Source organism: Sturnus vulgaris, chromosome 4 (assembly GCF_052056855.1).
Source record: "Sturnus vulgaris isolate bStuVul1 chromosome 4, bStuVul1.hap1, whole genome shotgun sequence".
NCBI lineage: Eukaryota > Metazoa > Chordata > Aves > Passeriformes > Sturnidae > Sturnus > Sturnus vulgaris.
In genome coordinates, this window is record NC_142246.1 from 47212854 (window position 1) to 47233734 (window position 20881).

The following is a 20881-nucleotide window of genomic DNA, read 5'->3' on the forward strand; positions in this document are numbered from 1 at the left end:
TTGGTGTGCAGGGGAAGCTGCGCACCAAATGCAGGGGGCATCCTGGCAGGTGACTGGGCTGCAGACAAGGGCACTTGTAGGGATGTGGCAAAAGGATCAGACATGTAAGGTACAGTGACAAATTAGGGGACGTTTATTGTCATGCTGGGAACTGGGTGTGACACTGCCATTTGCTTCAGGAAATTTTAACACACACACACTTACATAGGTGCTATGGCCCTACTGTACCATTGGGCTTTTCCTCTGAGGTTTTCCACTGGACCCAAGAAAAAAATAATTAAAGACAATTAAATGGCATTGAAGAATTTGACAAAAAGACAAAAAACAGCTGACACCGTTTTTCTTGCTTTTCTTCCTCTGAAACATACATGCATCATATTTTGACATCACATTTAATCCACTTGCATACACTTGAACACTTGAACACTTGAAGTAGTCAATCCTAATGTCATGACACCCCAACAGTACTCCTGTTCCAACCTTTGAATTACAAGATACAAACAGAGCTAATTGAGTGCTACTTACTTCCCCTGGCTTGATTCTTGGAGTCATATTTTCATATTTTTCTGTCCAGTACCAGAACTCTTTTTTCCCCTAATTATTTTAAAGAAATCTGTTATTCTATTGCATTGACACTGCCATGGGGAACTCAAACTTTATATAAATTTACCAAGGATCATAGGTCCTCTGACAGCCGTGAGAGGTGCTAGAAATGCTGTTATGGGATCCACTGTTATAGTCAGGAAAGTTCCACTTATGGTGAGGTCACTCTGCCAGGGTAAAAGTCTGTATTTTATGTTTTGATGCATTTATCCAATGTACTGAAATAAAACCAGAAAGGTCTGTATGGATTTATGCTTACACAGCTGCCAGCAGAATTTGGCTCTTCCTTAACACTACTTCTATGTAGTGAATACTTAGGAAAATATTTCAAACTAGTTAGTGAAAGAACAAAAGCTTGGACAATTCTGCAGCCTCTTTAAACTGTGCCTGTGATGAGAAGGAAACCCCTCATTCTTACAGACCTTCTGTAACTCAGAGTCACAAATGATTTATGTCTGGGCTCACAGATAACTCCCAACTAGGAGCAGCTGGCTCCAAAACAGACCTCTCACCAGCATCTCCCAGTAAAATGATACTTGCGAGATAAGGGCCGAAGTGTGCAAAAGGAATCACTCAAAAGAGTCAGGCAATGTAGCTGTAGTAAAATATTGGGCACAAGTTGCAGGAGAGACACAGAGGGAGATCTATTCCATATCCCAGGACAAAGTTTCCAGACTGAGCACTCACTCCTTTCCAAGATGAGGAAAGGCAATGTGGAAGGAGGGTGGGCTGCGCAGTGCCAGATGCCAGGATGGGGTGGCTGGTGGAATAAAGCTTCCATGTAGGGGTCCCTCCTGCAGAAGTTAATTAGGTAGTTGCTCCCTGAGTGCAAAAGTGGGTCTCTGGATTTGTTTGGAGGAACATCCATGGTCTGATAACTTGTCCAAGCCTTGGGTGATTATTTTTTTTCCTCCTGAAAGCAAAAACTTGGGACATTTTAGTTGTAAACAATGGTACCTTAGGGTTCAGGCAACATTCAGGTGGTTTCAGGCAACAAAGAGCATAAGAGACCAATTATTGTGACCATTAAACAGCAGCCTTTGTAAGCAGTGCCAGATGTAATGCAGTAGTACTGTAATATCTCTAGTAGTCGTAGCCTATCCTGTACTTCAGAACCAGAAGTATAACATCTTTGTATAGAAACCATAAACACAGACATAAAGTAATGAAGATGGTTTGATCAAGGAGGAAATCAAAACCAAATTCAGACCATAGTGCGTAAGTTTAGGACTTGTTCCGATGAAAATGAGATTGTTGGTGAGATGTCCAATGACTTCAAGTAGCTTTGCTTCAGCCCACTGGAGCTCAGATGCAGATGGTGATGTAAGACCTAAATTCTCTTTTTGCTTAGTGGTGACATGAACCATCTGGGGCATTACTCAGCTCTGACGTTGGTCTTCAGTCGTATTTTACATCCTAGCATCAATGAGCCCTCTGCAAGGGAAGAATTGTAACTCAGAATTGTCGGTGGGTTTCTACTATTTTATTTCAATACATTTTCCATTCCATTTATTTTATTAAGAGCAAGCTAAAGGACAAGTCCCTGATCCTGCTGTCATGAATGCTCCATTGCAGCCTGTGCACCCTACACAGGCTTTTGCTTACAGGGATAAAGGCAGGACCGGGGTTTTGTTACTGACTTAATTTCTAGCAGAGCAAGCACCACAGGGTAGGATTTGATTTCTTAAATTAAATCAACTGTACCAACACAAATAAGATTGGATCTGCACATTAACTTGACAGCTAAGGGGAACCAGGGCCCCTCCCAGGACATCATAATATAAAATGCTGCATGAAGAGGGGTTAGAGTGTATTTCCCAAGAGGTATAAAATAATACTTCCCTGAAACAGTGACCTTCCTGAGAAATCTCCCTTCTGTCCAGTCCTGGACAGCTTCAAACAGGCCTGTCTGCTGAAAAAATGCATCTCTGATTGACTTATCTGCTTTCTCCAAAGGGCCACTACATGCTTTAGGCTTTTTGGAGCCTTAAAGCTCAAGCTAGATTTATATTCAGAAAAAGAAAAACAACCTTAATATGTGTACAATAACTAGAAGAGAATAGTATGATAAATATTTTTATTTTACCATTTTCAAATGGCTATTTCATTACATAAAAGGAAGTTTTTATTTTTATTTTTTTGGGGTATATTGATATTCCAAATAAATTTTAACTTTTGGTTCAAAATAAAATCTGTCTCTGTGTCTTATTAATCTGTAACATCCATTTTTTTCTTTCTACTGCCACAAAGTCCATCTATTGAAAAAGATAAGTGGTTCTCCACATACGAGACTACAGCATGACTACTGTGACACTTCCCAGCAGATCTCTACCAAGTTCATATTTTTGTGCACCACATAGAAGTAGTGTGTGGTTTTTTGCATTTTGTGTATGTCACATGCCTCTCTGTGATGAGACTGCATATCATACAGGTGCCTTAATGTCCTGATTGTACATGCTTACATTTTGGAAATCCTAATTTTGCATCTACGGTAAGAAACAGAGTCGCTGTCCATCATGGTACTGTCTGTGCAGGGAGACCATGAGAACAGAACCGCACTTGCCAGTGAGCCCTGCCAGCACTGTGCTGTCATACCGATGGCACTGACTGCTCTGCAGCGTCTTTACACCAGCCATTTTCTGGATTATCATGTGTCCATTGTTCCCTGAACATCGCAGTTACCCATCCCTCTGCCGGCAGCACAACTTGTGCAGACAAGCACCCCTGCTGAATGATGGACACAGCCATCCCCGTCTGCACAGCACGAGCAGTTCATAGCTTCTTTTGCTCTTACTCTTTTGGAGTTAAGCTAAAGCAGGCTATAAAGGAAAAGCTTTGTTGCCCTATATACACAAATCAATGAAGTGACCTGCATCTATCGCAGGACTAAGCAAAATCTGAGGCAAGATCCAAAGTGAAAATTGTTTGGGCTCCATCATCACCCTGCTGAACTCTCACCACTCCTCTGCTGGCTTCCAGCCTCACAATAGCTTTCTGAGAAAAGACAGCAGAAGCTGGAGGCAGAGGGAGGAGGGTAAAGCAGAGTGGGGAGCCCACAGCAGGGACACATGGGGATGTGAGAAACCCCGAAGACCTTGCTGAGGACTGGCTTGGGAATCAGCCCAAGGAGCAGCCTGAAAATTAAACAGCAAGAAGAGGGAATTGAACGTATGGACTGGGAAGTGCTGCCTACCATCTTCAGTATTATCACAGGGAGAGTGAAAGAGCAAATAATGTAGAAAAGCAGATGGGTATTTCCAAGGCAGGTGCAGCTCAGTAACTGGTTCAATAAACAGGCAGAAAAAAAACCAAACAGGATTTGGGCAGTATAGGTTTCAGGCTTATGGCAGAAACTACATTTTCTTTCCTCCAGCTCTCTATGCTTCTGACAAGTACCTGTGACACTGTCTATGCCCCCCAGGTACAAAATTCAGCTCCTTTCTAGTTTCCTCAGTCAAGCTGCTGTGGCTCGCAGTGAGCTTGTGCTTAGAAGTCCCCAGCAGAATCAGTCATCCTGGCATCCAACTAAACACGGGCTGCTGCTTACCCAGAAAGATGATATTGGGATTAAAGAAACTGTGTCATGCTTGTCCTTCAGCACTGAGTGGACAGGCAGGTGTCCATCACCACATGGCTCTAGCAGTGCCCTGTTTATTGCCATCCCAGCAAGAAGAAACATTTTCCTAAGCTGAGTGCAGGCAAGAGCCCAACCACAGTGGAGGGGAGCCATGGGGCCGTGGCTGACACTCTCCTGCCAGCTTGTGCAGGGAGTGAAGTACAGCCCCACCTTCAGCTATGCTCTGTCCCTCATGCACAGAGACTGCCTAAAGACAATGCTGAAACACTTCACAAAGTTCACATTAAGTCCGTGCAAGAAAACACAGATTCTACAGTGATGCTGGACTTGGACAAGAAGTTTCTTGAGTCTTTGTCACATCACTTAATGTCAAAATGCTGAATAAATATTCTTCATCCATTCTCCTCCAAATAGCTTGGTGACCTCTGTGCTCCCTCAGAGTGATGTGCCCACAAAATCCCTGCCAGAAACCACTGCATAAACACCTTCAGCTGTGCCTGCTCTGCCACCTTCCAGCCCTTTAGAGGCCTGAGAACTTGTCAGGTACCAAACCCTTGCTGCTGCTCTGTCAGCAGCTCACCAGAGAAGGCTTAAAGGAGGTTATTTATAATGGCTTTCACAGCAATGGAAATGTTCTGTTGCTTCAAGGCTTCACAGGGCTGATTTAAAACAGAAAAGGACAAAATATACAGGAAATTTGGCTTCTGAGCAAGTCTACTGCTTTTAGCTGATGGAACATCCAAGAGAAAATTGGGAAAATCTCAAGGACTCCAGCTGAAGGTCTTGGTCATATCTGAGGTCCTCTGTGAACCTGCTTTTGCAGCCAGCCTTGTCAATACAAAACCATCCAGTGCAATACACCATGTAGGCCAGGAGAAAAATTTGCATGTGTTAAAGAGTTTTAAGTATGAACTATACCCAGGGAACAAAATTTCAGAATATCTTCTCCTATGCAATATGTGTCTCTTTGAGAGAACACCTTTGAGCTGCTATTTTCCCTGCTTTATCCTAGATTTGTTTGAATTAAATCAGGACACCTGTTCCTTCAGGCAAAAGAAGAACACAAGAAATGAGATGTGGCAGCTGGCCAGGACCATTGCATGCATGTATAATGTTGGTGGCTTGTACAGATTTGCATCTGGAGGCTTGTACAAATTTGCATCCAGAGGCTCCTCGCTTCTTGCACTGCCTCGACAAAATACTTCTTACTCCCTGCTCTGCCTCCCCATGGTGTGGCAGTCTGTGCATCACTGAGTGAGGCAAAGGACTTTTCCCTGAGCAAAGGAAACAATCCCTTTGTAGCAGGGGAGGAGATAGCTGCTGTTTTAAGGCTGTGTACTGCCCTGGAGGGCAGCAGGAATGCCACTGGCAGGTCCTGCATGCTGCCTATGAGACAGATATGGGCTCTAGGCCACCACACAAAATGGCATGGCTCAGAGACAGCAAGCTTGTCAAGGCACCACTGCATGGGAGCCTCAGGAACAAAGACATCTCTGTCTTCTAAAACCGTACAAAACCACAGGGAGGATTGAGTGAAGGAGACATCAAAAATTGGACAACAGAAAGGCTCCTTTCTATTGCATCTCCCTCAATAACGCAGAGCTAATGAGCATTAGGGTCTTATGATGGAAAATAAAAGCACTTAATTTCTAAAAAATTAACTTCAGATGTAAAGCAGAAAGAAAAAGTTGCTGGTATTTGGAAGAGGACAAACAGGTTGTTATCATTACCCAGCCAGACTTTCCCAAGTCTGTCTTTTTTTAACTGCAGATACTGCACATCTGGCCAAAAGCCTCTGCCACAGCTGGGCAAACCAGGACATGCTGTGATGTCTCTGATACATCAGGACAGCCAGAGCTACCTGCTCACCTGTGAGTCCCAGAGAGCCTGAGCAGCCCCTGAGCTGGGCTCTCTGCCTGCCCTGGACTGGTGGATGTACATTGCTCCTTGTCAGGGAGAGTTTTCCACTTTTTAAAGGAGTCAACTTCAATCATGTATAGATTCAGTAAGTCCAAACTGTACAAGTCTCTCTAGAAAATTCAATTGCTCTCAATTGTGTGGAATCTTTTTAATTTTCTTTCTTTTTTTTCACTTTCTCAAACTCCTTTGTGTATAATAGTGGCAGTAAGAGAAGCTAGGAGCTAACTTTGCTGCTCAAATTCAGTAGAAATCTAGAAAACTCATCAAAAATATGTGTGCATTTATATATATAAAACACCAGTATTTTAACTGCAAAGGTCTTATGGGTGAATGTTTGAGGTATAGAACTTCCTGGAGTTATTTTCTTTAAAGGCAGCAACTGAGTTTGCTCTTAAAATCAGGTGATTTTTAAAAGAACATATAACTTTCATTATGAATAATAGCTCACTGCTTGAAAGTATCCCACGCAAACTTTGAACTAGCAGTATTACAAGCACTGCTGTGCAATGGCAACCAACTATACAGTAAGTTTAAATAGTACAGTTTTGTTCCTGATTCTGCCTTCAAAAAGGGCTTGTATAACTCCATATGCAGCATGCACTTGCCAGTCCTTCATGGATTCATTCTTCAGTGGGAAGTTTCTCAGCAGTCAAAACCCCACAGTGCTGGTCAGCTGCCTGGAGAGTGAAGACAGACACCAACAAGTTGGTAATTCTGCAGCTGTCACTTTTTAATTTTGAAATTAAGCAATAATGCTTGAAGCAAACTATTCTTTACTCATACTGATAAGCTTAATCCTTCAGTATGGCAGACACTTGGCTTTAAGACCTGTAATGTATTTTTGTAGACCTTTTTTTAAATTCTTACCTGCTGTAATTCTACACACAACCTTCTGTTCCTGAGTCACCTGTGCTTCCCTTCTGAGTTGGAGTGAAGCACACAGGTTACCTCTGGCTTTGTGTCCATTACTTTGAGAAAATCCTTCTCCTTGTGTAGCTCCTCTCTAATACACTGGCAAGCCTAAAAGAGGAGAAAAGAGGGAAAGGCCATGAATTATTTTTCCAGAATGATGCCTGGCGAAATAGTGAGAGAGTCACTTTAACTCACCACGTCTGAGGAGATACTAGCAGTCACTTTGTTGCTACCATTGCCAGGACTGCCAAAAGCTCGGGCTACCTGGACAATTGTGTTCTCTCTGCTGCAAGAGGTAGAAAATGTGAGTCTCAGGCGTGTCCCCAAACAAACCACAGAAGAAGAAGCACTAAGAATAACAAGGAAAGGCATTGCACATGCAGTAGTCTATAGAGATGTGACTGTTTTATTGTGATGTACTGAAGCAGTTCATTTACCAAACCCTCCATTTAGGATTATTTATTATTATTATTATTATTAATGCTTAATGAGTGGCTGCTTGGTCAGATGCCTATATGTGCTTGTGGCTGGTCAGTTGTGAACCTGCTGTTAGCCACAACATATTTGTTGATAAGTTCTTTTCTTTCTATTTCTCCCCCTGATAACACTGGGCTTAAGTGCAGCTACTGATGAGCTCTCAACATTGATGGTCCTGTTTGTGTATTGAACCCAATCTTTACCCTCACAGTAAATGTTAATTAGACAGATAAAACTTCTATTTTTTACTAAGATTGCCTAGATAAGATAGATACCATCTGGATAAGGCAGCGGTAGTCATTCTACATGTCTCCAGAGCTTAAGCTACTTATTTAACTTTCCTCAAAGTTCTGCTCAGGTATCTACAAGATACCTCTGTTTCATCATTTGTTATTCTTTTTGTTGGCATGCTCCAATTAGATGTCTTTCACTGCTTCCAAAAAGTAAGATACTATTATCCACCACCTTTCACAATTCTTTAAAAGAGCTGCAAGTGTGAAACTTCCAGTCCTGCTTGCTATTTGGTTGACTTATTCCATAGCAATAGTCATGAATTGTGCAAGAGAAATACAAATAGTTCTTCTTGAATTCACAAAGACTATTTACATTGTTAAGCAATATATACCTTACAGAGATTACAGTTCTGTGAGAGTGGAATAGTTAGAATTAAAAAATCAAGTTAAACTATAGATCTTTAACTTTAGAAAGTAGCTTCAGTAAAGAATGACTCATCAGTTCTTTCTTTAAGTCCACATTTACAGTTAGAGCTGAAAACTGCTATAATTGACTGGGAAAGCTTCCAAAACAAATATAAAGAAAGATTTAGAAAAATATATTTTTGTATTTTAGCTAATCTTTCCATTGGTCACGTCAATGGTAGAATGGGAGCCAGTGTTTTTCCTAAAAATAGATATTTCATCAGCAGGACTGTTATGAATTCTATGCTTTGGGTAATAATTGCATCAGGACCCTTGAACCTTGAAAACATTTTCAAAGACACAAAATGAAAATCTTGATGTCATAATTAGAGGATAGTACATAATTATGGGATTTGTGTGACCTACTCTCTAGGCATGAACCATCTTTTAACAAAGTTCTTGGCACTCATTACTTTACTCATATTTCACATGGATACGAATGCCCTCACTTAGCCTGACAGCTCTCCATTTGGAGAGGAGTTTGAAGATGTGCACAAGAAATGCCTCGAAGAACATCTCTTGTTTTATGAGAGGCTGTGCTGGTGTTAGCAGTCTCTGCTCTGCAGTACAAAATTACCACAGATGCACCATCCATCTGCAGACCTTCTACTAGCCTGCCTTTCTCTGTTTCTTCCAGTCCTCCCAAAGGTCAAAGGCACCATGTCTGTTGCAATCTGCCTGTTCAGATGCTTAATGACTTCCAAGAGGACAGTGAGGGCCTGTGATCCTCCATTTGGATTGCACCTGGATGACCAGTGCTCTTTACAAATTCCTTCTCTCCAGAGATGGTATTTTAAGGGATGAGGGGTTATTTACATTCCTTCTACCAGAACCTGGAAAGCATAAAAGAATTTTTTTTCACCTAAAAAGTTTCAGGAAAAATACTTCGCAGCTTTCATCTCAAGTTTGGATCCTAAACTAGTAGGTTTTCAGCTTTCTTAGCTTGAGCTTTATGAGAAGCTTAGTTTGTTCTTGTGATAACTCCTCCTCCCCTTCCTCTGGCACCAGGATTTAAAGGAAACTTTGAAAAAATTATCTTTGTTTAAAATTGAAGGACAAACAGTCTCTACACTTGCTTGGAACAAACTTTATTACCATGAAGGAAGCCATCAAGTAGCTCCTAGGATTTCCTTGCCAAAAGAGAGCATGACTGGGTGATCAGCTAACCAGAGGGGTGACAGATCTGTAGACAAAGGACTCACATCAAACACAAAGTATGTGGAAGAAGTTGGCCTCCAAGATTTTTTTTTTCTGAGTTGCTTTCCAACTGAGAAATACCATGCCCTTCCTAACTTCAGCTTCCTTTTTGCCACACGGCATGAAGGTAAAACCTCTGTGCCAGCCTTCCATCATCTGTTGGCAGCACATGGATTGTGTCGACCTGGATGAGCAGGTCAACATGAATACGTGCCTTGGCATTTGGAAAGCTTTGCTTCTTGGTCCATTGCCTGCAAGCAGAGCCTGTGACACCGAGTCCCTGAGCAGGGAGCAGCAGCAGCTGGGCACCTCGCAGCTGTGAGGATCCCTGTGGGCTGGAATAGCAGCCCTTGGTTTTATCAGCCAGTAATTTTTCTCCCTAGGAATACATTTTGCTGCTAAACTCCCTGCTAAAAGCAGAGAGCACCAAACCTAAAACCACAGTGTGCCTAGGTTTTTGCTATTGCAGCGCCGGAGGAGAGGAAGTGAATGCTCCAGCCAAACTCTGGAGGTAGTTATTGTGGAGGAATCAGGAGGCCAGGGTTTTCAGATACAGAGGGAAATTTAGTGGCTTGGGCAGGCCAGTCTGCAAGGGGACACCAACCAAGCCCATGCAGAAGCCTCTGGAGTAGGTATTAAATGGGCTTTAGTTTCCCTGCCCTAATGTAATTTCTTACTTTGTCTCATGATACTCAGTTACAGTATGGAGGAAAGAAGACTTCCTTAGGATCTGGAAAGGGATTCTCATATGTTTGCATCTGTACAAGCTTTCAAGTAGGTAAAGGGATATTCATGTGAAAAGTCAGCCCTGATGAAAGAAAATATGGATACTCCCTGGGAACACAGCAGGGAAGAAGGGATGTTTTCTCTCATATGTTTATTTTCTTTCTTCACATGTAAGCCTGTCTGAGGTTTTCTGGATAGAACGTGAAGGAGAGGAAATGAAAGAATTTTCCACCAGGACTGTGTTTTGATGAAGCTGTCCTGTGTGGGTGATGTAATTCTGAGCATATGTCCACCATGCAGCCATGGCTCTCTGAGACCCATGAGCAAAGCCTACTGTAAGGTATGTGCAAAAACTGGGAGAGAAAATGACTGGCAGGGTACCTCACTGCTTAATGCTGTGTAGCTTCCAGGTGAAAAATACCTGTTTGACAACACTCTCAGTCAGTCTAATAAGGGGAAAAACCTCCAATTCCCAAAAAGTCCTGCTTTCTAAACAAGACAGCTGAGATCAGGCAGGAGCTAGGAAGTGACTGCAAATGAGTAACAAATATCTGTGCAAAGACATATATCATGGGAAGAAAGTGAGGGTCTCTGGGGCTTTCTTTAATCATCCACATAGGTAGCCCTCAAGAGAAGCACAGGGGACATTTCAAGAGAGAAGGAATCTTTATTTTACTTTGCCATGGAAATTAAAATGAAAATCAGTGGATGATGTACACTGCAGTTCTGGACTCCTGCCTTACACAACCTGGTGGCTGCCTGAAGGCTCTCCCCAAGAAAGGTGGGAAGCACCTCTCTGAGCTGCAGTGCAACCACACCCCTGCTCTGTTATAGCAGTACTGTCAGTCATGCCCTGTCCAACCTGTTTGAAATGCAAAAGAAAGCACAAAAATTATTTGGATGCTCTGTGGGACACCACAGAGTGTAGAGATCCTGCTCAAAGTAACGTGGGTCTGAAAAGTGACAACTGCTCTGGCCTTTTTTTCCCGCAAGTGCAAGACTCCTGAATCAGGCTGCTTCACTACCAAGTAAAGCATCAGTCCCTTGAATAAAAATGTACAGCCTTCAAATTTAAAAAAAGTCATGTTATTCCTCCTGTCTGCAGACTCCTCTTTATGTAGTTTTCAGATGTTCTGCTGGTAAAAAATGGTTAACTAAACTAATTTCCCTTTCTAAATCCTCATGTAACAGTACAAAGTGACAAGTACTGAACATGACAAATCCAGAGATCAGAACCAGGTAAGGGCTGGCTCAGTGCCACTTATCCCACAGTTTCCCTAAGCACTTTTGATTTCCATTCTTTAACACACATTAACTAGCTGCTTCCTGCTGGATAATTTAATTAGCTTCTAGGAAAACAAGAGAGAATTTGCAATGGAGAGGCTCGCTCAGTCGCCTGGTGGATCTGTTTTTTCTGAGTAAATGGCCATAGTTCACATTCCTGCTCCCATAAAAATATTTTGTATATAAAAGGGAATGCAGGAGCATTCCTGAAAAAAACCTGCTCTGTTCACTGTCGCTTCAATTAGTAGACCTTGTCTGATTGATGAACATATGGTAAGAGACACCTTCTCTTATCAATCCTGATATAAATCAAGCAGAGCAGGGTGTGGAAGCAGCATTTCCCACACCTTTGGGAAAGCCCTGCCCAATAGTTATGCTCTCACACTGCTCAGTCACACCAAAACCCGTGTGTTGCCTTTCTTTGATGGATGGACCATACAGGTGGGAGTAGCAGGAATTCCTCTCTGATGCTGCCCCTGAGGAGCTGGATCACCTGGCAGAGCTCTGGCAGTGGGAAGCATCCCTAGTGCCACCCCAACCAGCATCCTTGATCCATTAAGGAAAAGAGCAGTAGGACATGGAAAAAAGTGTGGCCTGCTTGTCCATAAGGGGATGGATAAAACTGTTCTCCAGAGACAAACATAGCTCTTTGATTTCTTTGGCAGCATTCAGAGCACTAGAGGGACAACTGCAAGCCAAGGTGACTTGTATCAGCTTAGAGCTGGCAGCATGGTGAAGCATTCTCAGATGTGTCAGAGTCAGGTCCCTACATGACTCTAAATCTTCACTCCCACCTGTTGTCCCTTTCCTCCTAGCTCCCTTCTCACTCCTTCTATCCATTGGTCCAGGCAAGCATACCAGAGGATGATTGCACATAGATGGTAGATGGGTCAACCCAGTGGTTCTCTTCTTTCATCAGATGCATGAAACAACATTTCAGACCTTGCACCATCATTATGAGCTGTCCAGTTTCAGCTGGATCTTGGCTCCAGTGAAAGCTTCCCAGCTTCCCCTTCTCCTTACTGTTGCCACACCCAATATTTAAGCTGCATCACTCATGCTTTTGAGATAATTTTCCAAACCTACAAACTATGAAGTAGCCCAAGGATTTTCTCTACATTAAATGTGGTGCTTATGTGATTTGGGGGAATGTTTGACAGCTTAGGAGGTGTTCACATAAATAATACAGGCCAGCCAGAATGTCAGTGGGGGACTGCTTACTCCATGCAAATTGGCAGAGATGGCAGCATCCTATTGAAAAACTCAGAAAATTAAATTGAGGCAAAAAGCTAATATTTTTTCCATTCACTAGGACTAAGGGCTCCAGTGTCACTTGCTCTCTTAAAAAAATTTAAAGACTTCTTGATATTTCATCAGTCAATATTACACACTGCTGTTAATAAGGCTTTGTAAAACTTTGTCATCAGAAAGTCAGCAACCCAAAAGGATAGACTAGCCCTTAGGAAATGGTGAAGACAGAAGTGCTCTAATCTTCTAGGACTGTAATCCTGAACACCCAGTGGGAAGACAGATAACACTGAGACTGGAATAAATGTGGGGATGGGCAGTGTGGGGAGCAAACAGAGGCTCTGACTAGAGCTTGGCCTCCAAGTGAGCATGAGTTCATCTCACAGCAGGGAACCAACTAGCACAAATTGCTATCCTGTGTTTCCATTGCTTTCCATAGGCGAGCAGTTATGCAATGATGTAAGGAATTTTAGCAGGATTAAGTAATTTTTTTTCTGAATTGAGAGAGTGATCTTTGATCTTTTCCTCTGCAGAAAGGATGAGTACAAGCATGGTGGGCAAGTGGACTAGCATGAACCGCTTGCATTGCTGTTAGGCAACACATCAGCCAGAAGACCAACCTCCTGAGAAGTTAAACACTTAATTTCTGCAGGACTATGCTTTGCTACAAGAACTGTCAGAATCAACTTTTTTGCTTCAACTCACATAGCCAGGAGACCTTTCAGCGTTTTCTTTCCTTCTCATTTTCCTTCTTCTCCTTTCTGAGGAGTCTTTGTTTGTCTCACACATCTTGCAAAGTGGTAGGGCCAGAGCAAAGTAGAGCAAATCAATCATTTCTCCATCTTTAATGAGGTGATCAAAGAAAGAATGAGCATACACAATCAAAGCAACGTGGATGCTCAGAGCTTTCAACAAGACAGACTCTTGGTTGGTAATATAAGTCATTCTTTTTCTTTCTTATGATGCAGTTACTTATTTTCCAGGAATCTGACATAAAGTATAACGAAGCAAACTTATCTTTCCTAGCAGCCTGACTACCATAGGGATTTTCAGCAGTTACACAAAAAAAAAGTCCATTATATTATTGATCCAAAAAATTGCTTTAAATGGCAATGCTAAAAACTAACAAAAGAATCCTTGTTCTATGACAATTCACTCAATTGCAGTTTAGATTGTAAAAATCCTGCCAACAGAGAAAGATCAAAGACCATCACTAGAATTAAATTCACAGTATTAACTACAGAATCTATGTGTAAAACACAGCAAATTAGAAGTGGTTTGCTATCCTTTTATTTTTAATCCACAGAGAAAGAGTGAGAAAGAAGAGGAGATCTAACTTCTAGTCCTATTCACTGTCCTGCCATTACTCCCAGCAGATGGGTGTGGGACACACTGGTGTGGGAGTTTGGTGGGTAATCTGGGACAATGGTAATGGGGACTTCCATTTTAATGCAGCCAGGCAGTGCACAGCAACACCACACTGCAGGTCTGCACCAGCTCAGCCAGGCTCTGGGCATGTATTTCTCATTTCTTCCTCTGCCAGTGTCTTTGCTCTCAGTGCCAGGCTGGGGATGGGGTTAGTCAGAAGGGACTTTCTGGCCCTAGGCACACTCTGCCCAGAAAACCTTGAGGTGCTGAAGATGCCTCCTGCCTGCTTTGAAGCAGCATTTGCAAGCTTCATCTAAGATGTAGGGCTGGTTGGGCTTTGCTACAAGGCGGCCAGGTCTTTAGTTGCCCAAATGTAGGCTGTCTGGTTTTACATAAAACTTTGAGGGTACCATTCTCACATTGCATCTTTTCAACACTTTTTGTTTTTTACCCCTTGTCAGCACACCAAGGCATAACACCCTGAGTTCTTCTCTTGATTCACTGGGGTATAATTTTTCCCTTAGAGTATCAAACCACAAAACCAGCTTATAGGAAATCTTGACAAAGTTATTCCCATTTGTCCAAATGCAGTCACTACTCAGTCTGATAAAGAGCAAAGAAAGATCAGTGGTTTGCTGTTCTTACTAGATTACAGATGAACTCTGTATGATTAACTATTTACCTATCAGCTATTGATATTTAAATATCAGATATTTGATTTTTTTTCATAGTGATCTGATTCCTTTAATACTTTACAAACTTGTTCTGGGGATAGGCAGAAATTTTCAGGCCAGCAATAACTAATTATTAGCTAATAATTTAATATTCCAGCGTCCTTCAGTCAAAATTATTTGGCACAGCAGAATTATCTTCTGTTGTCAAGTAATTTCAAAATTTCATGAAATATCACTCACAGAGCTTTTTCTGAAGCATGCAAACCACAAAGTATCTCCTTCTCTGGAGGAAAATAATCCTGTTTTCAGACATAAACATGTACATATATGCAAGTTGCCATTTTGCTATTCATTTCATGGCATGAACAAAGGCTTTTTGAGGGGGACATTTTCCTCCACACACATTCATAAGCTAAAATGAAATCATGTTTCTTGATCAGACTCCTGATTCTTCATAAATCAGAAAGACCCACAGTTTCAGTGATGTTGGTTCGTAAAACCACCATTTTGAGGAAGGTCAGTCAGAAAGTTCTGTTCTAAAACAGATGCATGGCTTGACCTTTTGGAGCTCATCTATAATATTTCACAGCATTCACAGAGTGCCTGAAGGATTTATAGCTCACACTGTCTCAGGGTGAGACACAGAGTAGTGGGAAGAGGAGATGAGTACTGCAGTGTGTACTGCAAGCAAGGCTGTGGTGTGGTGCTTCCATCACTGTAAGTATTGAAGAATGCATTAGGAAGATACAATATGATCATAGAATACAATATTTTTATGAAGGTAGTTGTTCTTATCCTGGAGCAGAAAGAATCAGGCAAGCTACTGAATTGCCTTTCAACCCTGTTCTGCTGTGATTTTTATTGCAACCCTCAATGGGTTTTCCTCAATTATTTTTTCCAAGCTGTAGGTGTACAAAGTATTTGCTAAGAAACATAAAACTCACAATTACCAAGTTGTATGGTCAGTAGTAAAGCTGTAAGAATTCACTTTCTAAACAGGAACAGATGGGTTTTATTCCAGAGGATTATATATGTCCAAGAAAGTCTACTTAACTTGCAGAAAAAGGCCAAAAGAAGTCCTCAAGCAGCTACTATACAAAATGGTATTAGAAGCATAATCAATCTTGCTGTCATATACTGCAAATTATAGAAAAACTGTAACTCTCTAAAAATCAACTGGTATTTTTCCAGTGGTCACCCTTGGCCAGTGATGGTGGCAGAATTTACATGGATTTCCAGTAGTAAGGAGTGGGGCTTAGTGGCCAAAAATGAAGCCATAGGCTTCATTTATTCACTGAGGCCCTGCTAACCTAACAATCAAACAAGACATGTCAGAGCCACAAATAGAGCTTTTTCTTTTTTATAAAGGGTCAATCCCAGGTACTGCATAAATGTAATTCTAAAACATTTTGAGGTTTTATATAATTGCTTTTCCCAATATCATATCACTGCTCCTACTTTTCATCAGTGTGAGCATATTTTGTAGAAGTTGTTGGAACATCCTTTGACTGGGAAGGTGGATTGACAACAGGGGAATATTTTGTTAACAGACAAAATAATACTGCACCGGGTGACTGGTCCAAGCACAAATAAAAATGGGAAATGTCTCCTGCATGGCAAATTTAATGCAATGAAGCCATGCCTGTGTTTACATAGTAGGTGCTGTGAGTGGATTCTGGCCAGGCTGCTGTTTCCTGCTGCAGAAGTACTCGCACCTGTGTGCTGGGAGCTGCTCACACAAGGCTGCCTCTCCTCTGGATAGAAGCCCCCTCTGCTGGACCAGCCTGACATGGAAACAAAGCAGCATTAAACCACTACATCATCCTGCTTCCTCCCCGGAAATGGACAGGGCAGCAGAGCAATTCTCCATCAGCTGTCCCTTCTATAGGGAGCCCTTTCCCTGACTGATGCAATGCGAGTCAAAGGAGTGGTTTTCTAAAATACATCATGCTTGGATGAACACACACCTTACCTCTCCCACATGCGAGGCGGACAGAAGGCCTTTTCTCCCAGGTATGGAGGACTCCCGAGTTTCAGCCTGTTTCCTAATGTCCTGTCAAGATAGTTCTTACCTGGTGAAGGGCAATGCCATTCCCCAAGAGATGTTTTGTACTGCCAATTTTTTCATCTTTATGAAGAGGATCCTTTTAATACTGAGGAACATCTAAACTGGGAGAGATGTCAGAAGGTTGAAGAGTGAAACCCAAGTGTCCCAGTGATTTGAGCAGGCTACTATAACACCTCGAAATTACTCAACATCAGAGAAGTCCTGGAGCAAAAGTAAAGATTATTATTTTCCTGAACATTATGTTAAAGAGTTATTTGCTCTGTTCAGATAGAGCTACAAAGAAATGAATGGGTCACACTCCAGCTTCCTTGCACTAATTTAGCTGAGTGTTGTCTATGTCCCCTTCACTCATGAGCTGCTGAAGACAAAGCAACTCTGCAGCAACCTTTGATATATCCTCATTACTATCTCATTCTTTAGACAAGCACCATCATTACGAGCTGTCCAGTTTCAGCTGGATCTTGACTCCAATGAAAGTTTCCCAGCTGCCCCTTCTCCTTACTGTTGCCATACCCAATATTTAAGCTGCGCCCAGGGATGACCCTGTCCAGCTGCTCAATAATGCATTAGGACATCAGTCAATATCACTTTTGTCGATGAGCTGCTGTCTACAGCAGGGGTACCTTTTAACATGCAGGAGGGGGAAGAGCTGTGGCCTGCTTGCTGGATAAAACTGGGTGCTGTTACCACCTGACTTCATAATAAATCAAGTTATGCTGTGCTGTCAGTGTGAATTTTCCTGCCAGGCACTTCTGCTTAAGCAGTTAACAATGGCACAAATCTGTGGGTTCAGCATCTAGGCTGGCTATAACAAAGTAATTTATACAACCTATGTGGGGTTCTTTCTGGTGTCTGCTGACAGGGGTTTCAAGTTTCAGAACTAACAAAATGGATTATCTTCACCATGTGATGTTTTATAACACATGTTGAAAATGACATTTAACACAAGCTTGTAAGTGAGAGGCACTGATGCAACCACTCACTCTGCCTTCATGGAGACTAAACATGACAGCAACTCAAATAAACATGGGGACTATCATTAGTTCGCAATGAATCTCTCTCATACATGGCTTGCTGGAGCTGTATGACAGCATCTCACAAAGACAAAAGAGAAAGCATCCCCAGTGAGCAGAGGGAAGAACTGGAGGGGAAAGGTCCATAAACCACTGAGAAGTGAGACTAAAAAGCAGCTGAAACACGTGACTGAGGAGAAAGCCCTGTAATTTTGTGAGGACTCAAGTGAAAAGCATGTGAGCCAAGATACTCAAGGAAAGGCTCACAATTAAATTTTTGCAAGTGGAGCAATTAGCAGAGCAATAAATGTAACCAACATTTTCAATGAGGTAAAAATGGCAGAGAGGCATTAAGAGGTTATAAAAGCGAGAGACATACGTGTGGAAGAGGTAGCATAGTTTCATGGAAGATTATCATAGGGCTGGAGAAGGAGCAGTCCGTAAAGCTGTCCAAAATAATAACTGTGAACCAGCAAACCTGGAAAGCAATGAAAATAAATAATGTTCATTTCTTTTGGAAAACACATTTTAAATCAGTATATTAATCTGAGCCCTGAAAATACTTATTTTCTGGAACATGTGTTCCATGTGGGCAAACTGTGAGATGATGAGACTCACCTTTCTGCCTCAAACATGCTTCTGTCATAGCATATTCTCTTCCTGATTCTACCACCTGTAAAATTAGAATAACAGTACTGCTCTATCAGACCTTCTCAAAGATAAATGCTCTGATATTTCAAGGGCTCAGGTACAGTGGTGTCCTGAAAGAGATGAATAGAGCAGTCTTAGCAGGCCTTCGGTTCCAAACATGAGCATCCCACCCCTCTGAGACAAAATAAGAGACAGTGTTTGCTGCTTTGTTGTTGTTGCCACAGTCTGTCCCATATGGCAAATCTTTGAACTCATGTGGAAATCAAACAGATCAGTACAACCCACTTCAGAGTTTACTTTTAAAGTTCACCAAATTCCTTGACAAAAAACCCCCACCAATCTTGGTCAACAGTGTTAGCTAACACGTTTCCAAAGTTTCCTCTTTTAATCTCTTAAAACAGGAGACAATAGAAATATCTGGCAGAAGAGGGTACGACCAAAGCTTTCACAATGCACCTCCTTAACATCCAGAGGTTTTGCTGAGGCCTGAAACAGTGCAGTGAACTTTACCCTCTTGCCTTCTCCTTCTCCCTATGCACTCCACAAATTTGGCCCTTTCAACTTCTCCAAGCAATTCCTTGCTTGGACCAAGGTTATGTCAAAGGGGTCTCATCCCCAGTCATTATCTCAATTCAGCTGTGTGAAAATGGCTGGTTTTCATTTCTGAGCTTCCACCTACTCGAAGTTTAAACCTCACAGTTAGAGCTCTGTGTAATTTTTCATCAGTTTAAATTTTCTCTTTCATCCACAACTGGACCTGGAAAAACTGATTCTCAACAAATAACACATCCTATGATGTAAAAGTCTCTTTCCATCTGCAGAACATCTGAGACCAGTTGTAATTTTCTCAAATATATTTTGTTTTCTACTACTACCAAAAGAATTATTTTGTTCTGTAAAACTCTAGTTGCAAACACCATTCTGCAAACATCCATGCAACTCTTTAATTTACCAATTACTTCAATAAGTAAATTTATAATTATCCATTAAGTCAGAGTGCAAAAAAATACTTAATGTTCCAGACTGAGGTTTGTTCAGCTATTATTTGCCATGATTGGGACTGTTTCCAGCCCTTGGCTGAGAGGACAAAAATAACTGTGTAGCTTGTATGTATTTCTGTCTCACTGGATACTTCTGCATTTAGAGTTTGAATGTAACTCTTCCCAGATATTCCAGATAAAGTTTTGTACCAGAGAACAGACAAAACCAGACATAAAGTAGCTGCCAAAATTCACTCAAATGTTAATTCACAGCAAACATATTTTTGCAATACTGACTTTCAAGCATATTCCTTTACACCCTCAGTGAGCAACAAAGAGTCCCATATGTAGCACTAAGGTCAAAAGCTTTATGATTAATTTACAGTGTTTATGGCCCCTGCCTTCAGAGAGAATAGGAAGGCTTGTTAACATATTCATAAATCCAGGTGTAAAGATTAACCCAGTTAATCCAGGCCTATATGTCATTGCTGAATGTATATGTTTTTGGAAGATGGTAGATAACATTAGTGTTTACTGTTTTATGCTGAATGCAGATTGGAGTCATCTTTTCCCTTTATTTTACAGGATATATAATAAATCCTGAAAAGCTATCACCATTCTTATACACCATGCTTCAAAAGAGCTTTTATTCTTCTGAGTCAGGTTGAACAGTTCCTGGATTCCTTATTATACTGAGTGGTGAGAAAAACTAACACATGAATAAACAAGCTCCCTGTGTTAGCTTGCTGCAGAACTTGCCTTCACACTTATCTGAAGTGACAGCCCCTCTGGGTATGCACTCCTTACTGTCCTTCATTTGAATGCTTTTTTCTTTAAATGCACTTATTTTGAACAGAAGACTAAACAACTGTTTTATCTTAATTTAATCCATGTAAAACCTCACATCTAAAAGGGTTGGACAATCAAATGAAAGATGTTAACACTGAGTACAAAACCAGACTCCAGCACACAATTATCTTACAAATAAAAACTACATGACAAACCTCCAGTGGAGTTTAGAGCCTTGTTCCCGATCTTTCTGCAGGATACTCTGAAAACCAGGGATACTGAACCCCTTGGAAATTCAAAGCTTGTTTTATCAGAGTTACAGTTAACTTCTGATTGTTCATGGACAGATTATCCAGGTTGCAGCTCAGTGAACTCCTGCTTTCCTGAAAAAAATTCTTTGGCTACCACACAGAGCCCAGCAAGAATCTTCAACTTTTCCTGCAGGAAAAAAAAAGCTTCTTTCTGAATCAAACTCTCCAAATCTCCCTTTTTTTGCCCTCCAGTTACACATTTCTGTACAGAAATTAAATCAGTTCTTTATCTCTTTACCTTCATGCCTGTCATATTAAAACAATAGTTCTCGTTTGTATTCCTTAAATGCATATTTTGTGAAACTTCTTCCCAGTCGATAGTTTGGGGAGAATATAAAGCAAAGCAATGTACTCTAGATACTTCATTTCCCAAACAGGGAAAAAA

The 20881-nt window shown here is 41.5% G+C and overlaps 1 long non-coding RNA gene across 6 annotated transcripts in view; it reads right to left on the bottom strand.

Annotated features, from left to right (window-relative positions):
• Nucleotides 1-110: 110 nt before the first annotated feature.
• LOC148224000 (uncharacterized) overlaps nucleotides 111-20881 on the bottom strand; it is a 29341-nt gene continuing 8570 nt past the window's right edge. Inside the window, exons 2-10 of one of the 6 annotated variants that reach the window (XR_015803285.1) lie at nucleotides 20401-20623; nucleotides 18384-18526; nucleotides 18145-18243; nucleotides 16400-16853; nucleotides 13348-13484; nucleotides 8791-9020; nucleotides 7208-7298; nucleotides 6968-7120; nucleotides 111-6777 (exon numbers count right to left, since the gene is read on the bottom strand). This is a non-coding gene — a long non-coding RNA (uncharacterized LOC148224000). The remainder of the gene's footprint in view (nucleotides 6778-6967; nucleotides 7121-7207; nucleotides 7299-8790; nucleotides 9021-13347; nucleotides 13485-16399; nucleotides 16854-18144; nucleotides 18244-18383; nucleotides 18527-20400; nucleotides 20624-20881) is intronic. The other 5 variants (XR_015803286.1, XR_015803287.1, XR_015803284.1 and 2 more) reach the window with 5 other exon arrangements.